Source organism: Miniopterus natalensis, chromosome 22 (assembly GCF_054644295.1).
Source record: "Miniopterus natalensis isolate mMinNat1 chromosome 22, mMinNat1.hap1, whole genome shotgun sequence".
NCBI classification, from domain to species: domain Eukaryota; kingdom Metazoa; phylum Chordata; class Mammalia; order Chiroptera; family Miniopteridae; genus Miniopterus; species Miniopterus natalensis.
In genome coordinates, this window is record NC_142102.1 from 10,281,197 (window position 1) to 10,300,561 (window position 19,365).

The window sequence follows — 19,365 nt, forward strand, 5'->3', positions numbered from 1 at the left end:
GAGCCTGTCACTGACCGAGCAACCATGTCCCTGACCGAGTAATGTTTCTTTCCGCAAATGCAATGATCAGAGGCCAACTGCTCCTTGTCTGGAAACTTACCCATCCCTCCTGTGCTTGTAGAAACTTGTTGCATCCCGTAAGTTTCATCTCAAATGCCAACTTCTACATTAAGTCTTTGCAGACACCCCCAACCGACGGAATCGTCTCTGTTGAGCCCCGTTATCACTCCCTTGTGAACCCCATTATGATGTTCATCGCTACCTGTGTGTGTGTCTTCTCTGTAAGCACGAGGTTTCACTTTCACAGAAGCATGAGCGGGGCTGGGGCACTGTCCGTCTCCAGGCTGCCCGGTTGTCTTCCCAGCCACCCTCCAACCGCTGCACACTCAGATCAGCACATTCTAGAATCTGGTCCTCAGCCTCACAGGCCTGGGGCCTCAATTTTCTAAGTACAATAAATTTACAATAAAGAGGATACTGGCTTGCTCCGATATCAATCGGGGGAGAAGTTTGCATGAATTGCGGGGCAGGATGGGAGATACTAGTTATATCAACAAAAACAATTACTAGCATCAACCTGTGAGGCTCGAGTGGACCCCCCCCCACTATGGGGCTTTACCTGGGAGAAGCAGAGACCCTTCTGTGGGCAGCATCAGGGCATCGGTGGCATTGAACTCCCACAGCCACCCTTCTGTTCTTTCTCCCACAGCTGATGAGGGCTTCACGTCCTGTGTTACCATCTTCCCCTCCCCACCACATCACAGGAGAGGGTCCGATGTTCTCGAAGTCTTCGGTCCCCCGAATCAGCCACGCGTCTCCCCCGTAGCTGGTGTGAATCCCACCCATTGTCTTAGCGTTTTCCTAGTGCGGCTCTCAGGAGGAGCCCCGAGGTGTGGTCTGTGTGCTGTGAGTTCCCCTAAGAGCACACGGTGCCCCCCCTTCTGAGGTTCATGCCACAGTATCCGGCCCAGAGTCAGTTCCCTACAAATATCTGAATCGACAGCAGTGTTTCCATTCAGCCGTTTATTTCACCCGCGAGCTAACCTTGGTGGACACTGAATACACCTGAAGACCCCTGGTGCCACTACTAAGTTGGCACTAGGCTAACTCATAAGTTTAATCCATCATTTCGTCTGCTATCTAAAAAATAAAAAGAAGACTGTCAACATTTTCAAAGGAGGAAAGAAATCACACTGGGTTGCATGAAATTATATAATTACTCAATCAGTAATTTTAAGACAGAGGCTCTCAAAGTATGGCCCAAATTGGCCACAGTGCTCCGAAGAACTTGACTTGGGGAGCAATGATGAACTATCCTGCGTCTCCCCTCTAAGGAAGCCGTTCTGGGAAATCTGCAGTGTTAAGAACCAAGTTAAAAGAGAGAAAGAGGAAACCACGGGGCTCTGCGGGGAAAGACGTTCCCACTAACAATGTAAAAGCCGATCCTTAAAGTATACAGAACACTCTGCTGCAGGTACCGTGCAGAGCAGACTGATAAAAATAGAGACCAGAAACTTTTATGCAAATGGAAGCACTCATATGTGGGAAACCATGGTGACAAAAATGTCCTTAAGGGGCCAGGTTTCGAGTCTTTTCTGCGATGGACACTGGGCTCACAAAGGTCCAGCGGGCTCTCCAGCTCTCTCTAATGTCTCGTGTCTGATCGACGGGTGCGTCAGAGACTGGAAGGCTCGGGCGGGTGGGAAATATTACCAACGCTCTTCCCACAGCACCCAGGGCTGCACAAAACCGCACACAGGCCCCCTTCTAACTTCCATGTTTACAGGGACACGCCTGAGGCCGGCAGTTACGAAAATGTGGACAGCGAAAAGCACTGAACACCCCTAAATAGGAACAGAAGTGGGGGAGCACCCTGAGGACACACAGAAATGAGCTGGATAAGAGAATGTCACCATGGCTACTCTCTTAGTCTCAGTTCCACCTGTGGCTTCAAGCCTGTGCTCAGGAGAACAGAGGATAATTTTTGAGACGCCGTATTGAGGCCTCTGTCTTTAAAAGATGTGTGTAGCAGCCCGGCCGGCGTGGCTCAGTGGGTGAGCATCGACCTGTGAACCAGGAGGTCGCGGTTCGATTCCCGGTCAGGGCACAGGCCCGGGGTGCAGGCTCCTCGGTCCCCAGCAGGGGGCGTGCGGGAGGCAGCTGATCAATGATTCTCCTCATTGATGTTTCTCTCTCTCTCCCTGCCTCTCTGAAATCAATAAAAATATATTAAAAAAAAAAAGATGTATAAGTATTAATAGCTTTTCTTTTGCTAATGTGGGACAGGGGGAAACCACCCACCAGTCGGCACAATTGCCATTTAACACCCATTCGACGAAGGCCAACGTTTCCCAGTATCACAGGCTTGGTGAACAGATGAAAAAATGCTGCTCCCTGTAAATCTCAGGCAGGGGAGGAATATTCCTATTTTGTAACACTGCTGTCCGGATCGGACCGCTGAAGGGCTGCAGCGGGCCGTGTCCCAGGCTCAGCAGGGCTCGGGGACAGACACAGCTGCCTGATGAGCTCCGGCGGGAAGGCTCGGGCCCAGCCAGACGCTCCCCAGCCCGCCTGCCGGGCCTGTCCCCCGGGTCCCCTGCTTTTCATCAGGGGAGATGCAGCATCTTCCAGCCAGTCCCAAACGGGTGGCCTGAGGGGCCTGGCCCCAATTCTAGGCTTTTCTCCCCCCCCCACATACATGGAAGACAAATCTCCCGACAGAAACGGGTCTTCGCCCACACGTCGAATAAATCCTGCTGTGTGTCTCCCCGGCTGTCCCGCTGCAAACACGCCTCTGCCAAGGTTACTGTTCAATTCGGCTGCAGGCGGGCCCCGGGTTCGAGCAATGACAGGTTCCTCCCGTCTCCCCTCAGACACTTTACCTTTTCTGCTGGGCTGTGGCTTCCAAGCTTGGCCTGGGGATAGGCCCGGAGGGAAACCAGCGCTGTCCCCGGCTGCAGGTCAACTTATTTGGACTCTGACTGGCACGGGTGGCCCCACGCGGACTTTCTGCTGCTGCCGGATCTCTGCTCCTGCTAATTGTCTTGAGCTTTCTGCAAAATTTAATTCAGTCGGAGTCCAGTCTAGTGTCTGGAGAGGAGATCAAAAAATAATATGAATTTTTTTAGGTTAGTTTCCCCCCATTTTTGCATTCTGTCATATAGATTTAGAAATAGAGGGTTACAGCCTTGGCCGGGTAGCTACGTGGTTAGAGCATCATCCAGCTACACCAAGGTTGGGGGTTCGATCCCCGGTCAGGGCATATACAAGAATCAACCAATGAATGAATGAATAAGTGGAGCATTAACAAAACATTGATTTTTTTAATCAATGTTTCTCCCCCCGCCACCTTCCTCTCTAAAGTCTGTAAAAAGGACCTCTTACCTTTTGGGGCAGCATGGACGGGCCTGGAGATTATAATAAAATGCGAAGCAAAATAGGCCAGTCAGAGAAAGACAAATACCACATGATCTCACTTATATGGAGAATCTAATGAACAAGATAAACTGACCCGCAAAATAAGAGCAGAGGCGTGGACATGGGGGACAGACTGACTGCTGTCAGGGGACGGGGGGGGGGGGCGCGGACGGGACGAAGGAAAGTGAGCGAGTGGCTGAAGAGCACGCGTGCATCGCGCATGGGCCAGGCCACCGGGACGCAGCACCAAAGCCCAGACACTAGTCAATAAGCGAGATGCAGAGCGAAGAAAGACGGGGCTTCAGAGGCTCAAGGTGACAGTGGGTGTTTCACATTAAAAAATAAGTTACATACTTGCCCCGCCAGGTATGGCTCAGTGGTTGAGCGTTGACCTAGGATCCAGGAGATCGCGGTTCGATTCCCGGTCAGGGCACAGGCCCGGGGTGCAGGCCCCTCGATCCCCAGCAGGGGGCGAGCAGGAGGCAGCCGATCCATGACTCTCACCATTGATGTTTCTCTCTCTCCCTTCTCTCTGAAATGAATAAAGACACACACATATATATATTTTATATATTTTTAAATATATATATATTTAAAAAAATAGTTATGTCCTTTCCTTCAGGCCACACCTCAGATACATGCAAAATAAATACTGCCGTATTTTTCCAAGTATAAGATGACATCGGCTGTAAGCTGCTCCTTCATGTACCACAAAGGAAAATAAATCTTCCCATTACACTGACAGGCCATCAATTCCAGGACACATTCTGATTTGAGAGATGTAAAATTTTCGGGGGGAAAAAAGTACCTTTTTGGAGAAAAAGTAGTCATTCCGAAGCTAGTCTGAATGTAAGGACCAAGGGAGTGCCAGGATGGCCCGGCGGGAGGGCCAGCGATGACACAGGAGCAGTGCTGGGTGCCCCTGGCTTCCCTGGAGGCTCAGGAGAAAATTCAGGTTCGACGGCAGCTGCTCCCCGATTTCTCCCTGCAGGGGGCAGTGCCGGCCTCCGGATGCGGCCTCGGGTCTTCCCTGGAAAGCAGGCGAGATGGGAAAAGCAAACCAGATGGAAGCTGGTTTCCACGGCTTTTTTATTCGCCACACGTGTGCTGGTTCAAACCTCACTCATTTCCATCCCACTCTCCCAGCCCCCCGCCCCCTCGAAAATCAAATCAGAGGCTCGGGAATTAGCTACAGAGAAGGGAGCCGGTGTCCTGATGTTTCTGTTACGCTGCGATGCTCTGATGTCTTCACTGCGTCTATCTGGAGAACATTCGAGATACAGTCAACACAGAGATTCCCTAGCTAGAGAGCATGTCCCAGGCGGGTCCTCCTACCTCCTGATGTAGCTGCCGACCAAGCCTATTAGTATCACTTTTCTCCTGTTATCTCCAGAACCTCTCCAGGGCCCACAGGGTGACGTCTGAGCATAAAACCCCGATTCTAGACTATTTGTCCCCTCTCCCTACACACCACCGAGGCCAGGCTCCTGCTGCCTGAGAACACCTGAGAACACAGTGTCCCGTTATTAACTTTTGCACAATAAAATCATCCGGAAAGTCTAATACTCCTGGTGCACATGCCACCCTGGACCAGTGAAATCGGAACCTCTGGGGGGGTGGCCCAGGTGTATCTTCTAACTACCCCCCCCCCCCAGGGGATCGCCAGGCGCAACCACTTCTCTACCAACGCCCAATGACCTTCTAAGAGGAGCTTTGGGCCTGGGGCACCCCCTGCGCGCCACGTGGAAGGAAGCCCAACCGTGACCCCCGTCCCTGCTCGGTCAGAGCCTTGTTTGGGACCCGAGTCCTAGCTTCCATTCTGACCCCTGCATCCTCCCCCTCTGCTCTGCGACTTAGTTTTGTTTCCTCCAAGTGGGATTGATCAAGTCTGCCTTTGTCGGCACTCAGAAAACTTAATACGGCTCAAGGTCACTGGTGTGAGGGGTCAGCGCACGGCGGTGACCGCGTGGCGAGGACACAAGGGCCCTCACTCGCCCTCAGCCCCGAGACGAGCAAACAGGCTGGTGCAATTCTGTAAACACAGCCCAGGGAGGGGCCCAGAGGTGAGTCTGGGAGCGAGGAGACAGAGAAAACGAAAGGAAACAGCGAACCCAGTGACCTCGGGCTGAAATCCAGCCTCCGGGCCTACTGAACGGTGTCGCATTGGTCATGTTGCAAAACAAACCTGAGCCTGAGCTCCTTTTCAACAAGCAAAGGAACAGTAATCATACGGGCATCCCTGAGTTTCTGGGGAGTTAAACACAGTGCCTGGGCCCCGGCTGGTCGGAGCATCGGCCCCATAGACCAAGGCTGTGGGTTCGATCCCAGTCAGGGCGCATACAAGCACCAACCACTAAAGCATCAATCAGTGGAGCCACAAATCGATGTCTCTCCCTCTCCCCTTCCCATCTCTCTAAAATCAATACAAATAAAACAAAACAGCATCTGATGCTGGGCACGAGGACCTCAGAGATGTCAGCTGTTATTATTTTTAATTACGAGGACCTTCATCATCATCAAGGTGACTTAAGGCATCGCCACTTATCCCACCTGGAAAGAATCAGTAATAAAAACACCTCAACTACTTTTAAGCGGAAGCTGCTTCTATCTCCTTGGGTGTGTGTTTGTGGACCCAGTTTCACGGTCTTTTCTCCAAAATCGCAGGTCCCACTTGGGCTGGAATCCAAAGCTCTGGGGACCTCAGGCACTGAGGCGCAGAGCGCGCGCCCCTGGCAACCCCGGCTCCTTCCAAGTGGCGCTCTACACAATCAATCACACCCGCTTTTGTGCCGGGGTCCCCAAGCCCTCCTCCCGCTCTGGCGATACGCCGGGAGGACTCCCAGAGCCCGGCATCATGTGCTCGTGCTCAGGGCCGGGATTTATGACAGCAACAGGACACAAAGTAAAACCAGCAAAGATAAAAGGCTCGAGGGGCGACGTCCAGAGGAAACCAGGCGTAAGCTTCCCGGAGTCCCCTCCCCGCGGAGCCACACAGGCCGCCCTTCATTCCTGCAGCTACAAATTGTGACCACACCTGTGACACGCTGTCTGCCACAGGAGCTCATTAGAGACTCGGTGCAGGGCTTTTACTGGGGGCTCCACTCACAAACGCCCTCTGCCCGGCACAGCCCCAAATTCAAGGCTCCCAGAAGGAAAAACAGGGTTTTCAGCATAAACCACGTTGTTTCGATGAGTGGTGTAGGTGCAGGGAGCCACTCGTTTGGGTCAGGGGATGGTAGCCACCTCCCCAAATCCAAGCTCCCAGATGCCAGTCGAGGGCCGACCTTGCAGGTGGCCTTGCCAAGGACAAGTCTCAGGTCCGCTGTGTGAACTCCTCCCGCACAACGTTCTCTAGTGAAATGTGTGACTAATTACACCCGAGGGAGGAAGACTACGACTAGCCTCGTGCCACCAAATCAACTCAGATGAGGTCATGTATTGCTGTAAAATGTGTCGTGGAAATCTGCTGGTTTTCAGAGCTTCTTGGGTATTAGAATCGCATCTCAGGCATTACAGCTCTATTTTGCTGTCTCTGTCTGTCTCTCTGTCTCTCTCCCCTCTTCCTTTGTTCCCTCCTTTCCTTTGTTTCTCTCTCTCTTCCTTCTTGCTCAGTAAGTTCTTAATATTAAGTAAAATGTTCGACAATAACACAAGCGTCAGGAGGTGAGAAATGGAAGTGCGCTCTCACAGGTTTCCTACATATAAAGTGCCTGACATCACATGACGGTTGCCCATGGTAAGTTCAAGTCCAATCCTAAAGCAGTGACTAGAACAGCAACACATAGTACAGCTAATGAGCCCAAAAGGAGGCAAAAGGGAATCACAAAAACATATTCAATGAATCCGAAAGGAGACAGAAAGAGAAAGAAAGGGGCCAAAGAGACGGGGCAAACAGAAAACAGATAGCAAATAGCCCGGCTGGTGTGGCTCAGTGGCTGAGCATCGACCCAGGATCCAGGAGATCGGGGTTCGATTCCCGGTCAGGGCACATGCCTGGGGTGCAGGCTCAATCCCCAGTGGGGGGCATGCAGGAGGCAGCCAATCAATGTCTCTCTCATCACTGATGTTTCTATCTCTCTCCCTCTACATTCCTCTCTCTGAAATCAACAAAAACATATTAAAAAAAAAAAAAAGACTGAAAATAACAATCAGTCTGTGGGCAGAGGCAGATCTCTGGGTACTTAGAGTTGTTGCCTGATCTGCTCCTGGCCCTGGGGCTTGGAAAAGCAGACCTTGGTGAACATCTTGGTCCTGTCCAAATGCACCCAACCCCAGCAGAGGGAGCCACAAGCTGTAGATTGTGGATAGCTCCAAACAGAGTACTCAGGGCCGGTCACAAACAGCGTCTAGCATTGTCCTGCACCAGAGACCCTGCAAAAAGACTGAGAGTCGTAGCAGATCTACCTAACACATAGAAACAAACCCAAACAGGCAGCCAAAATGGGGAGACAAAAAAACAAACAAACCAAAAAACAAGCCCCAAATGAAAGAACAAGAGAATTCTCCAGAAGGGCTAAATGAAATGGAGATAAGCAATTTGTCAGAGATAGAGTTCAGAATACTGATTACGAGGATATGGAAAAGATACAGAAACGATAAAAAATGACCAGTCGGAAATGAAGACTGACATAGCAGAAATAAAGAACACACTGGAAGGAATAAATAGCAGATTAGAGGAAGCTGAGGATCGGATCAGTGAATTAGAAGACAGGGTCAAAAAAAATCACTCAATCAGAGAACCAAAAAGAAAAAACAATTAAAAAACAGGAGGACAGTTTAAAGGACCTGTGGGGCAACATGAAACGTAACAATACCCGCATGCCAAGCATTCAAAGAAGAATTAGCACCTACACCCCTCAAACTATTCCAAAAAATCCAAGAGGAGGGAAAACTTCCAAGCTCTTTTTAGAAGGCCAGCATTATCCTAATTCGGAAACCAGGTAAAGAAACGACAAAGAAAGAGAATTACAGGCCAATATCCCTGATGAACACAGATGCCAAAATCCTAAAAAATATTAGCAAAATGGATGCAGCAATATATTAAAAAGACCATACACCACAACCAGGTGGGATTTATTCCAGGGATGCAAGGCTGGTATAATATCTGCAAATCAATAAATGTGATACATCACAAAAACAAAAGACAAAAATCACATGATCATAACAATAGATGCAGAAAACGCGTTTGACAAAATCCAACATCCATTTTTGAAAAAAACTCCCAGCAAAGTGGGAACAGAGGGAACAAACCTCAACATAACAAAAGCCACATATGACAAATCTATAGCCAACATCATACTCAATGGGCAAAAGCTAAAACCATTTCCCCTAAGAACAGGAACAAGACAGGGGTGTCCACTTTCACAACTGTTACTCCACACAGTACTGGAAGTCCCAGCCACAGCGATCAGACAAGAAGAAAACATAAAAGGCCTCCAAATTGGAAAGGAGGAAACAAAACTGTCATTATTTGCAGATGACACGATATTGTACATAGAAAACCCTAAAGACTCCACCAAAAAAGCTACTAGATTTAATAAATGAATTCAGCAAGGTAGCAGGATACAAAATTAACACCCAGAAATTGATGGCATTTTTATTCACCAATAATGAACTCTCAGAAACAGAAAGTAAAAAAAATCCCATTTACTACTGCAACAAAAAAATTAAGATACTTAGTAATAAACCTAACCAAGGAGGTAAAAGACCTGTACTCAGAAAACTACAGGACACTGAAAAAAGAGATAGAGGAAGATATAAACAAGTGGAAGTATATACTGTGTTCATGGATTGGAAGACACAACATCATTGAAATGTCCATACTTCCCAAAGCAAGGTACAGATTCGATGCAATGCTCCTTAAATTATCAACAGCATATTTCACAGAGCTAGAACAAATATTCCAAAAATTTGTACAGAACCAAAAAAGACCCTGAATAGCTGCAGCAATCTTGAGAAATAATAACAAAGCTGGAGGGATCACAATATATCAGGCTATACTACAAAGCCACTGTAATCAAAACAGTCTGGTCCTGGCACAAGAACAGACCTATCCATCAGTGGAACAGAACAGAGCCCAGAAATCGACCCACCCCATGATGGTCAGTTAATATCTGACAACGAAGGCAAGAGCATACAATGGAGTAAAGACAGTCTTTTCAATAAGTGGTGTTGGGAAAATTGGACAGGTACATGCAAAAAAATGAAACTAGACCACCAACTTACCCATACACAAAAGCAAATTCAAAATGGATAAAAGACTTAAATCTAAGACATGAACCCATAAAAATTCTAGTGGAAAACATGGCAGCAAAATCCCAGACATCTCTCGTGGCAACATGTTTGCTGATACATCTCCTAGGGCAAGGGAAACTAAGGGGAAAATAAACACATGGGACCACATCAAACTAAAAAGCTTCTGCCCAGCAAAAGAAACCATCAACAAAAGGAAAAGGGGGCCCACTGTATGGGAGAACGTATTTGCCAACGACACATCGGATAAAAGGTTAATATCCAAAATATATGAGGAACTATACAACTTAACAAAAGGAAGACAAACAACCCAATCACAAAGAACTTATGCACCCCTATGTCATAGCGGCGCAATTTACAATAACTAAGATCTGGAAACAGCCCAAGTGCCCATCAGATGAGTGGATAAAAAGCTGTGGGACATTCACACCATGGAATACTATGCAGCTGTGAAAAAGAAGGATCTTTTATCCTTTGGCACAGCATGGCGGGAACTAGAAAGTACTATGCTAAGTGAAATAAGCCAGTCAGAGAAAGACAAATATCACATGATCTCACTTATATGTGGAATCTAATGAACAAAATAAACTGATGAACAAAACAGATCCAGAGACACAGAAGCATGGAGCAGACTGAGGATCTCAGAGGGAAGGCGGGGTGGGTGGGAGGGGGGTGTGGGTGGGGAGAGATTAACCACAGAGCTTACATGCGTATATGCATAGCCCATGGACACCGGCAACAGTGAGGGGAAGGCCTGGGGGTGGGGGGAGTGCAAGGGGGCAATGGGAAGAAAAGGGGACATTGTAATATTTTCAACAAAAAAACTAAATTTTAAAAAATCTGTTGAATGCTGTAAAACACATTGGGACTGTATTTATAGTACTAAGTAACTCCATTAAACAAAAAAAATTGCTCAAGTCAATGACTTAAGTTTCTTCCTTCAGAATCTAGCAAAAGATCACATTTAACCCAAAGTAGAAGAGAGCAAATATAGAGATCAAATGGAAATCAACAAAATAGAAAGCAAGAGAGAAACAAGAGAGAAAATGAAATTAAAATTACTTGATAAAATTGATAATATGTAATGTTGACAAAATAGCCAGATGTGACGTGAAAAAGAGTGAAGCCCCATATGCTAATGGGACAGATTACATCAGGGCAAATTCTATGGTGAATGTCCGGGGACTTCATGAACTCTAGGCCAATACATTTAACACTGCAGATTAACAGACAAATTCCTTAAAAGACAAACTAATAAAGCGTCGTGCAAGAAGAAATAGGTTCTCTGAGTAGCCCCGAGTCTATTTAAAAAATTAAATTTTTAGTGAAAAACATTCTAAGAAAACTCTAAGCTGGTGAACTGTGGCAAAATTTATAGCTTAATTTTTTTTGTCTTGTTTTTTAAATATATTTTGTTGATTTCAGAGAGAGGAAGGGAGAGGGAGAGAGAGAAACATCAATGATGAGAGAGTCAGTGATCGGCTGCCCCCTGCTGGGGATCGAGGAGCCTGCAACCGGGCCTGTGCCCTGACCGGGACTCGAACCCCCATCTCCTGGATCCTAGGTCCATGGTCAACCACTGAGCCACGCCGGCTGGGATAGAGCTTAATGTTTTTAAAGTAAGAGTTGCAACAAATACTAGTTTAGGATCTATTTCTAATAGTAACACGTGTAACACACTTGACCCCAATGAAACTGATTTTCAAGTTTACCACGTTCTGCGGAAGACTGCGTAGACCATCCCTCCTGAGCCAGTCGCCCCAGCTAAAGCGGAATTCCATTCCCTTAGTTAACAGACTCACAACATGTTTCATTTTTAAGATTTAGTTCAACGGTTCCACGTGTGCTAGTCCTCCTACCCTCCAATTAAAATAAAAAACCCAGCAGAAACGTATCCGTGGGCACCGCTGGGAAAGGTGTCCTTTCAGGCAGCAAAGGCTTGTCCTTTGCATGATCCCTGGGCCCCTCTGTCCTGAGACAGCCTGGGAGGAGCTGGGGTGACACAGCGGCCTAACGCCCACCTTCCTTTATTTAAGCAGGAACCTGTGACAGGGGCATTCAGGCTCTTGGCAGGTCTCCTAAGGGAAGCAGGCGTGGCCTGTTTTAAACCGTCCATCCAGTAAGCAAACACAAAAATTCACTTTCCTTTGTTCCTTAGGCCTCCCAAACCCACCTGACAGAGTCTGCTCGCAGGAGAAGGTCCACACGCGCAGGAATTTATTTCCTTACGATCTGTCATCTTTAGGAAGAATAACTGCTTATGTACAGGAAGTCAGGAAGAAAAAACCTAAAAAAGAGATTATTTTTAGTCTATTGTGTCTGCAGTTTTTTTAGAAAACACCACGGTCACATGAATTTATGACATGGGATCTTTTTATCCTTAAAAAGAGGGCACACAGAGTCCTAGAGAAGCCATCAATAGCACCGGATGGAAGACATGAAGGGCCGGGAGTGGGGAGTTTCTGAGGCGCGGGGTCGCCTTCAGCGTGAAGCTTACCTGTCCCCCTGGAAGTCCCCGCGGAGGGGCCTTGCTCCTGCTCGGGAGGCGCTCCCAGGTCCCAGGCCCGCGGGGAGGGGCTCTGCGGAGCTTCTCCTGCCCCGGCTTGTGCGGGACAAACCAAGCCCAGTCGCCAGGGCCCGTGGCGGCCCTGCCCTTTCCTGCCCGGGGGCGGCGTGCCAGCTGACTCACAGGCGGAGGGGACAGGGCCCGGCCGCCTCAGCTCCATGCTCTGCACAGCAGGGTCCGAGAGTGACTTAAAAATCCGGAGAGATTCTAGAGGGATGGCCAACACCCCCGGAGATACCCTGGAGATATCATGCATCCTGCATACCCCCCATCGGATGTGACAATAAAGGCACGTCTGAAAAACCAGACCCCACGCCCGGCCGGTGTGGCTCAGCGGTTGACCACCAACCTATGCCCGCTTGATTCCCGGTCAGGGCACTTGCCCGGGTTGTGGGCTGGATCCCCAGTGGGGGGCGTGCAGGAGGCAGCTGAGCCATGACTCTCATCACTGATGTTTCCCTCTCTCTCCCTCTCCCTGAAATCAATAAAGACATATTTAAAAAACAAAAAAAAACCCCAACAGGCCCCATTCTAGTCCAAAGGAAAGCAGGCGATTGCAGACCGGAGGCCAGTCCACAGTGCCCCTGGCCAGGGCTCCCCGGCACTGTCAAGGTCACGAGTAACAAGGACCAGAGGCGCCTGGAGACAGCTGAATGTCATGTGGGAGCCTGCTCTGGAGCCGGGCAGAAAGAGCCCATTTATGAAAACCTGATGAAATCTAAATACAACCTGTAATCTAAGGCATGTTTCAACGGTAATGTTAGTACTAATAACTAATCTTCCGAGGCGGGTGGGAGGGTTTTCCCCAGTGTTTCGGCTGTGGCAACGCGTAGGTACTTGATAAATGTTAATATCTTTTCTCATTAAGGTGGGGAGGGGGAGATGTGCTTCCCTGGAAAACTATGCACTGTCTCCAACAGAAACTTCCAGATCGTCCGACTTTAGCCTTTCCCTGCCCTTGAACTGTAACTTGGTGAATTTTAGATGATTAACAGCGACGCAAAGTAATTCTTGGGTAGAGTTACGCAAATCAATTCTGTTCCGTGGCGGAGCAAGGTTCCCGCCCATCGGAAAAGGCTGGCCTGTATCATTTGCAAACCATTCAACATACTCATTGTATTCATTCAACATCCTTCGGCTCCATTGTTGGAGAGAGTCGCTGAAGGACCCTGAGCTGGGCCCCGGCCACCAGGGACTCCCCCACTTCCCTGTCCTTGGGCTGCACCTCCCGCTCCCGGCTCCCGCAGCGGGTCCTTTTCAGGGGTGCGGCCCTGCGGCAGCAATGGGTTGCTGAGACCACCTGGGCTCCAGGCGAGCCTCCAGGACCTGGGGGTGTGCAGAGCTGCGCCCCAGACAAGCCGTGTCCTGTCAGTTCCCTTCTTCTTACTCCTGCCACCCCAGCCCAGAGTGGTGTGTCCTTGCCATCCGTGTAGGGGGACCCCTTAGTGAACCAACACCCACAGACATCTGTGTTTTTATGGCTTCTCATTGAACCGGCTGTAACGTCTTAGCCGGGTCCCCTCTTTAATAACAAGTAAAATAAAACCTCTGACACGGACACTGCACAGCTGTGTGGTGGCCGCGATTTCACCGTCTGGGGAAAATCACCCTCCTGCCCTGATATGAGACGTGCAGTTTTGGTCATCAAGTTGAATGGACAGTGGGTTTCAAATACGTGAGCGGTTAAAAGGAAGAAAGCCTGCAATCTGGGCGAACTCGACCCGGACACCGGGCCACCTGCTGAAGAGCTCGCAGAGCTGCAGGCCAGGAGGACTTCCTGGGGGAGGGGGCTGAGGCCTGATCCACCCAGGCCCCAACCCTGCTTAGGGGAAACTCAGCTACTTCCCGGCTACACAGCCAGAGGCAGCCTTTGCCATTTAAGGGAAGACGAGGAGGCTGTGTGTGTGTGTGGGGGGGGGGGGGCAGTTTAGCAGCAGCAGCAAAAATCCTTGCAGCAAACCTGCTGACTCCCCAAATGGCCCAAGCGCTCATGCTCTTTCCAAAGGCCTGAGTAAAGTGGAGCGTTACCAAAAAGGAAGCCTTTATGGAGACAAGCATTGCTTCCTGGCCAGTGTGGCTCAGTGGTTGAGCATCGACTTAGGAGCCAGGAGATCGCAGTTCGATTCCCGGTCAGGGCCCAGGCCCAGGTTGCAGGCTCGATCCCCAGTTGGGGGCATGCAGGAGGCAGCCGATCCATGACTCTCATCATTGATGTTTCTCTCTCTCTCCCTCTCTCCTCTCCTCTCTCTGAAATCAATAAAGATATATTTAAAAAAAAAAAAAAGCCTTGCTGTGTTTCCAATGACTACATCTTGAGAGAGACGCGATCCCAAAGAAGAAAAATCCATTTTCTGGTCTGATCTACAGCTGCGTGCAGTGTGCACCGTGATCACACTGGGCCTGTTTGACGTAGCCTCTTATCTTCGGACTTTCTGATTTTTATTTTCATTTTTGGACTTTCTGATTTTCTTGTGCCCCCGATTTATAGCTTTGCCTCGCCAGTCTGAACCCCGGCTTGCTTCCCCCCACTGTCCATTGATCGCCTGCCTTTCCGTTTGTTAATTTCCACCCTTTAGACATCCAGTCACACTTTTCAGGGTGCAGCTAATTCTCCTGCCACGTGCCACCATCATGTGACCATGGACGTTTCCAGCTCCTGGGGACACGGCCTCCAGAAGCCCACCCTGCTAAAACGTGCACTTTGGAGCCACACAAAACATGCGCAGGCGACGGGGCGACGTCCCTGCTGAGCCTACTCCCTACAGCTCCCACTCTCAGAGGGAGATGCTGTAACAAAACTGGAATTCGCGTAATATAGTAAAATACAGCTTATTCAGGGGAGGTAACAGGATGTCGGGATTGGCTTGGATGTCCAGAAAAGTGATTAGGTTTTATTACTGGGGAGGAAAGACAGGGGCTATAAGAAAGGCGGCTTCACAGGCCCAAAGCCACGGGCTGTTTTCGTCTCCTGCGTCGGTGTGTTAATTGGGTCCCCGTCTTGGTTTCTTGGAATCCCCCGAGCACCTGTTCCCAATGATGTGCCTGGCAAAACATACTCAGTTTGCAATCGGAGGCTGGGGCTTTCAAATGAGAGGCACTGAACGTGGGCCCACATTTTACAAGTTCATCAGTGTCACCGAACACCCTCCGGAGTAAGGAGCCAGGTGACAAGCCATCCCGAGGGTGGGTGCAAATGTCACTGTAAAAATTCAGGACTAGGTCCAGATCCCTCTGACACTGAGGATCGGCTGAGGCTCTCTTCCCTATAAATCAGGGGTGGGGAACTTTTTTTCTGCCAAGGACCATTTGGATATTTATAGCATCATTCTCGGGTCATACAAAATTATCAACTTAAAAATTAGCTGCTATATTTGGTCAAACACTTAACTAACTCACCCCTAAGGTGATGGCTGGAACTGCTTCTCTTTGGTGAGGCCTTCGTAGGGCCAGGCCAAATGACTGTGCTGGCCGTATGCGGCCCGTGGGCTGGATGTTCCCCAGCCCCGCTTTAAATGGTCTAAAATATATTTTGTATTTAACTAAACAGGGTCTTAGGTTTCCTATCCATTTTAAAACCAGCCTAATAGGAAGTTCAAACTAAACAAAGTTATACTTTAAAAGAGTAAGCCCTTTATCGGATGTATAATTCTCAGGAAAGTTAGGTGTCTCCCAATAAGAAAAAAAGATTTAGCACTTGTATAGTGGAAATTAAGGAATTCATTTCATTTTAAAATCTCATTTCTTACTAGCATTTTTATTTCGGGTCCACATCTTCATAGGAAGTGTCAGCAATAGTCATTATGAAGATGGACCTAATCTGTAAAACAGGTAATTGTGTACCAAGCCAGCTTGAAAATATTATTATGATGCACTTAATAAAGCCCCACGTATTTCCAGACTGCTTTCAATCCATTAATTATTCTGTACTTCCCTTGTAGGTCATCATTACAGCCAGTAATTGGAGGCTGGGTGAATGAAAATTTACTCGAATTATAAGTTCCAGGCAGTCACAATAGTCTGGAGACTTCGAGTCCAAAATCAGTTAATGTCCCTGTGCATCTATATTTTAATTTTCTGATTAGTTGAGTAAACAATTTATGGAAATAGTGCTAAACAGGTCTGCCTTCCCTCTTCAAATTGATCTTCTGCTGGTTACGTGTGTGCTCATCCCAGCGACGTGAGCTTGGTTCACCCCCGGGATCTCCTTCGTCAACTTGGGGCTGCCTGGAGTCACTGCTCCCGCTGATCCCCTTGTATATGGTCTACCTGCTCTGTACTCCACAGACTGGGCCCTGCAGCCGCTGCTGTCGGATCCTCCTCCCTCTGTGGCTCCCTAGCTCTCTAGCGGTTATATCCACGTCTTTTCCCTGCACCAAAGTGTGAGCCCCTGGAGGGCAGGGGGGGTCTTATCTTATCTCCATAGTGTGCACCTGAGAGCTTGGCCCATTGTTGATTGGGGGACACACATGGCCACCTGGCTTCAGGCCACCTGAATTATTGGGCCAGTATAGAGTTCACAGTAACTGAAATAAAATGCTCCTATATGTGGTCTCAGTCACACTTCATCGCACCAGCCTGGCCCCTGCGGGCATCCTAGTCTGTGACCCTGGTTGTAGCTTGTGCGAATCAATGTGTCGAATGGATATCTCATTGCACAGGGAATGGAAAATTATCCTAATATTCTGGTCTTGAAAATTCCTTAGGGAAATGAGGTAGAAAAATACAACCCTATGATACAGTGGACAAAAAAGCATTTCTGAATATTGGACAGAGGGAGGCCGCTCCGGGCATTGCAGTAGTCAAATTAGAGACGAAAACAAAGTGAGTTGTGTTCTTTGTAGGACCCGGGGAATGCAAACCAGCCGGCCGCTGCAGGGAAACCTGGATTTGCATTCCCGAGCTGACTGAAAACTGTGCGGATCATCTTAAAACAGTCACCAGAATTTCAAAAACAATGACCCTGACCAGCATTCTAAGTGCACACTCAACGGCCCATTTCTCCCGGCTGATCCCAAGATGCTCCTCACTGTGGCCAACGACATGCCAGGGTGTGACCCAACAAAGGTGGCTCTGCGTGGGGCCGTGGCAATGACGTGCGGTGTGAGACGCTCCCGTGGCCTGGTTTATTCCGGGGGGGGGCGGGGGGGGGCTTAAGCAATCGGCTAAATGGATGGAATTCACAGCACCAGACAAAAATGTTGGTGATTAGCGAGTACCCTTGAGCAAGGTTGAGATTCACCTAAAAAAAAAGCCAATTTGGGTTTGCTTTACCCACCTGGTGACTGGGGGATGGAATCTTTTAAGATTTACCCTGCATGTCTCTAATAATTTTAACTTTTTAAAAGCAACTATGACCAGATGTTCATCCTGACCATGGAATTCTTACCCATAAAAGTTCTCATATCCGTAAAAGCGTAACATTGAGCAACTTACCAGTTGTGAACATTTCCAGCTACAGCTTCTGCTCAATGTGTGTCTAAGCACCTAACATAATTTGCTACATGGGATTATTATTAAGACGATTAAATGCTGGCGCTGGTTTCCAAAGGCAGGCTGTAAAATAAGTCTTCTGAGTCATTAGGAGGACGACTCCTTTTCTGATAGGGCAACTCCCTTGTTCAAGAAACTGAAACCCTACCAACCACCCGCAGGAAAACGCACAGCTAGTTAAGTGGCAGGGTTTGCTCTGAATTGCCTCACTCAGTTTGGTCTCTCTGCACCTGCCACTATAAACAGAGGCTATGCTTTCTAGAATGTGACATGAGGATTACAGGATAGGAAAAAGCGTGAGTAAATATAATAACAAAAACTCTTTGCACTAGCCATAAAAGGCGTGCCATTCCCTCAACGCCATTAACAAAGTACACATCCTGCCTTAAAACAGGCACTAACCACCTGCCACTTGCACAATGGACCACATTTTGCCTGGACCACTGGTAGGTCTAGATCTCTGTTTTTATCTCAGTTGTTTTCCTACTCAGCTTTCATTGGCACAGAAACGACAAGAAGTACCGATGAAGGAAACTGTGAGGGACGCTAGGTACCAACGCTCTGTGTCACTGTTAGCAGATCTCAGATACCTTTCTCTTGGGCCCTTGGGAGACGTGTACTCACAAGATTCGCCTCCAGTTCTGCAGCTAGAGCCCGGCTGGATTGACTGACAGCCAGCGCCGGTGGGATGACACAGGCAGGCCTGTCCTGGGTCCCGAGGAGCAGAGAAGGGCTGGAGCTCTGGCTGCTGTGCATTTACACCCAGGGCCTTCTCTCTGACAGAGGGGCCTCCTTTCACGCATGGGCAATGTCTGCAGGCGACCACAGCCATTGCAACACATCCTATTTAAATTGCCGCGGCTCCTTCCAACAGGCACGGTGACATTGCTGACATACCTCCACTGAAGAGCTTCCGAGCGTGTGACAGGCACCATCGGCTGCGACAGCAAAGGGGATCCACAGGAGGCAAGCCTGCCGCTGAGAACCTAAGAGAACAGGTGAAGACTGTTAGACGACTGCCACGTGGCCACGCGCCTGCCGTCTAGGACGCAAAAGCAGAGGTGCCGGGCAGGGCCCACGCAGGTGCGGCCAGTGAGGGATCTGCGGCGCCATCACCTCGTTGACAACAGAGTTGTTTTTCAGACGCCAAATACTTGGTCGCTTATGGAAATTCAGAAGGCAAGGCAGAGAAGACCACCTACTGAAAATACAGATTTTATTTGTTAGGGCCTGCAATGGGAGACCTGGTTCAAAACCTGTTTAAATCAAGCAGCTCAATGTCACAACGGTGCAGTGACACATCCCTCAGCCCGAGTCCCACGGCTGCTCTCAGGGCCGCCTGTGGTTTTGCAGGGGAGTTAAACCAGTTAAGGCGACAGCACCGGTGCACTTTTCCTCCGCAAAACACACAGACGCGGCGGGTGACATGTGGGGACGATTTAAAAAAATCCCTCAACGAAGTTGGACAGGCGCGCACCGCGAGCAGGGCAGGAAGGTGCACCTTGGAGCTCTGCATCCGACCGTGTTTCACTTTCTGTAGCATCTGACGATTGAAACAAGCTGTTACTCAGTGTTGACTTGCGGTTGGGCCTTGGGGACCACAGAACAGGAACCCCCTCCGCTGCGGCCGGAGGCAGAAG

The 19,365-nt window shown here is 49.0% G+C and overlaps 1 long non-coding RNA gene across 1 annotated transcript; it reads right to left on the reverse strand.

The window, feature by feature from the left end:
• Positions 1–2,916: 2,916 nt before the first annotated feature.
• Positions 2,917–18,678, reverse strand: LOC148090721 (uncharacterized). The gene is made up of 3 exons (XR_015716364.1): positions 18,623–18,678; positions 11,843–11,956; positions 2,917–3,090 (listed from the first exon to the last, which is right to left on the reverse strand). It is a non-coding gene; the product is annotated as an uncharacterized LOC148090721 (long non-coding RNA).
• Between the last annotated feature and the right edge of the window lie 687 nt (positions 18,679–19,365).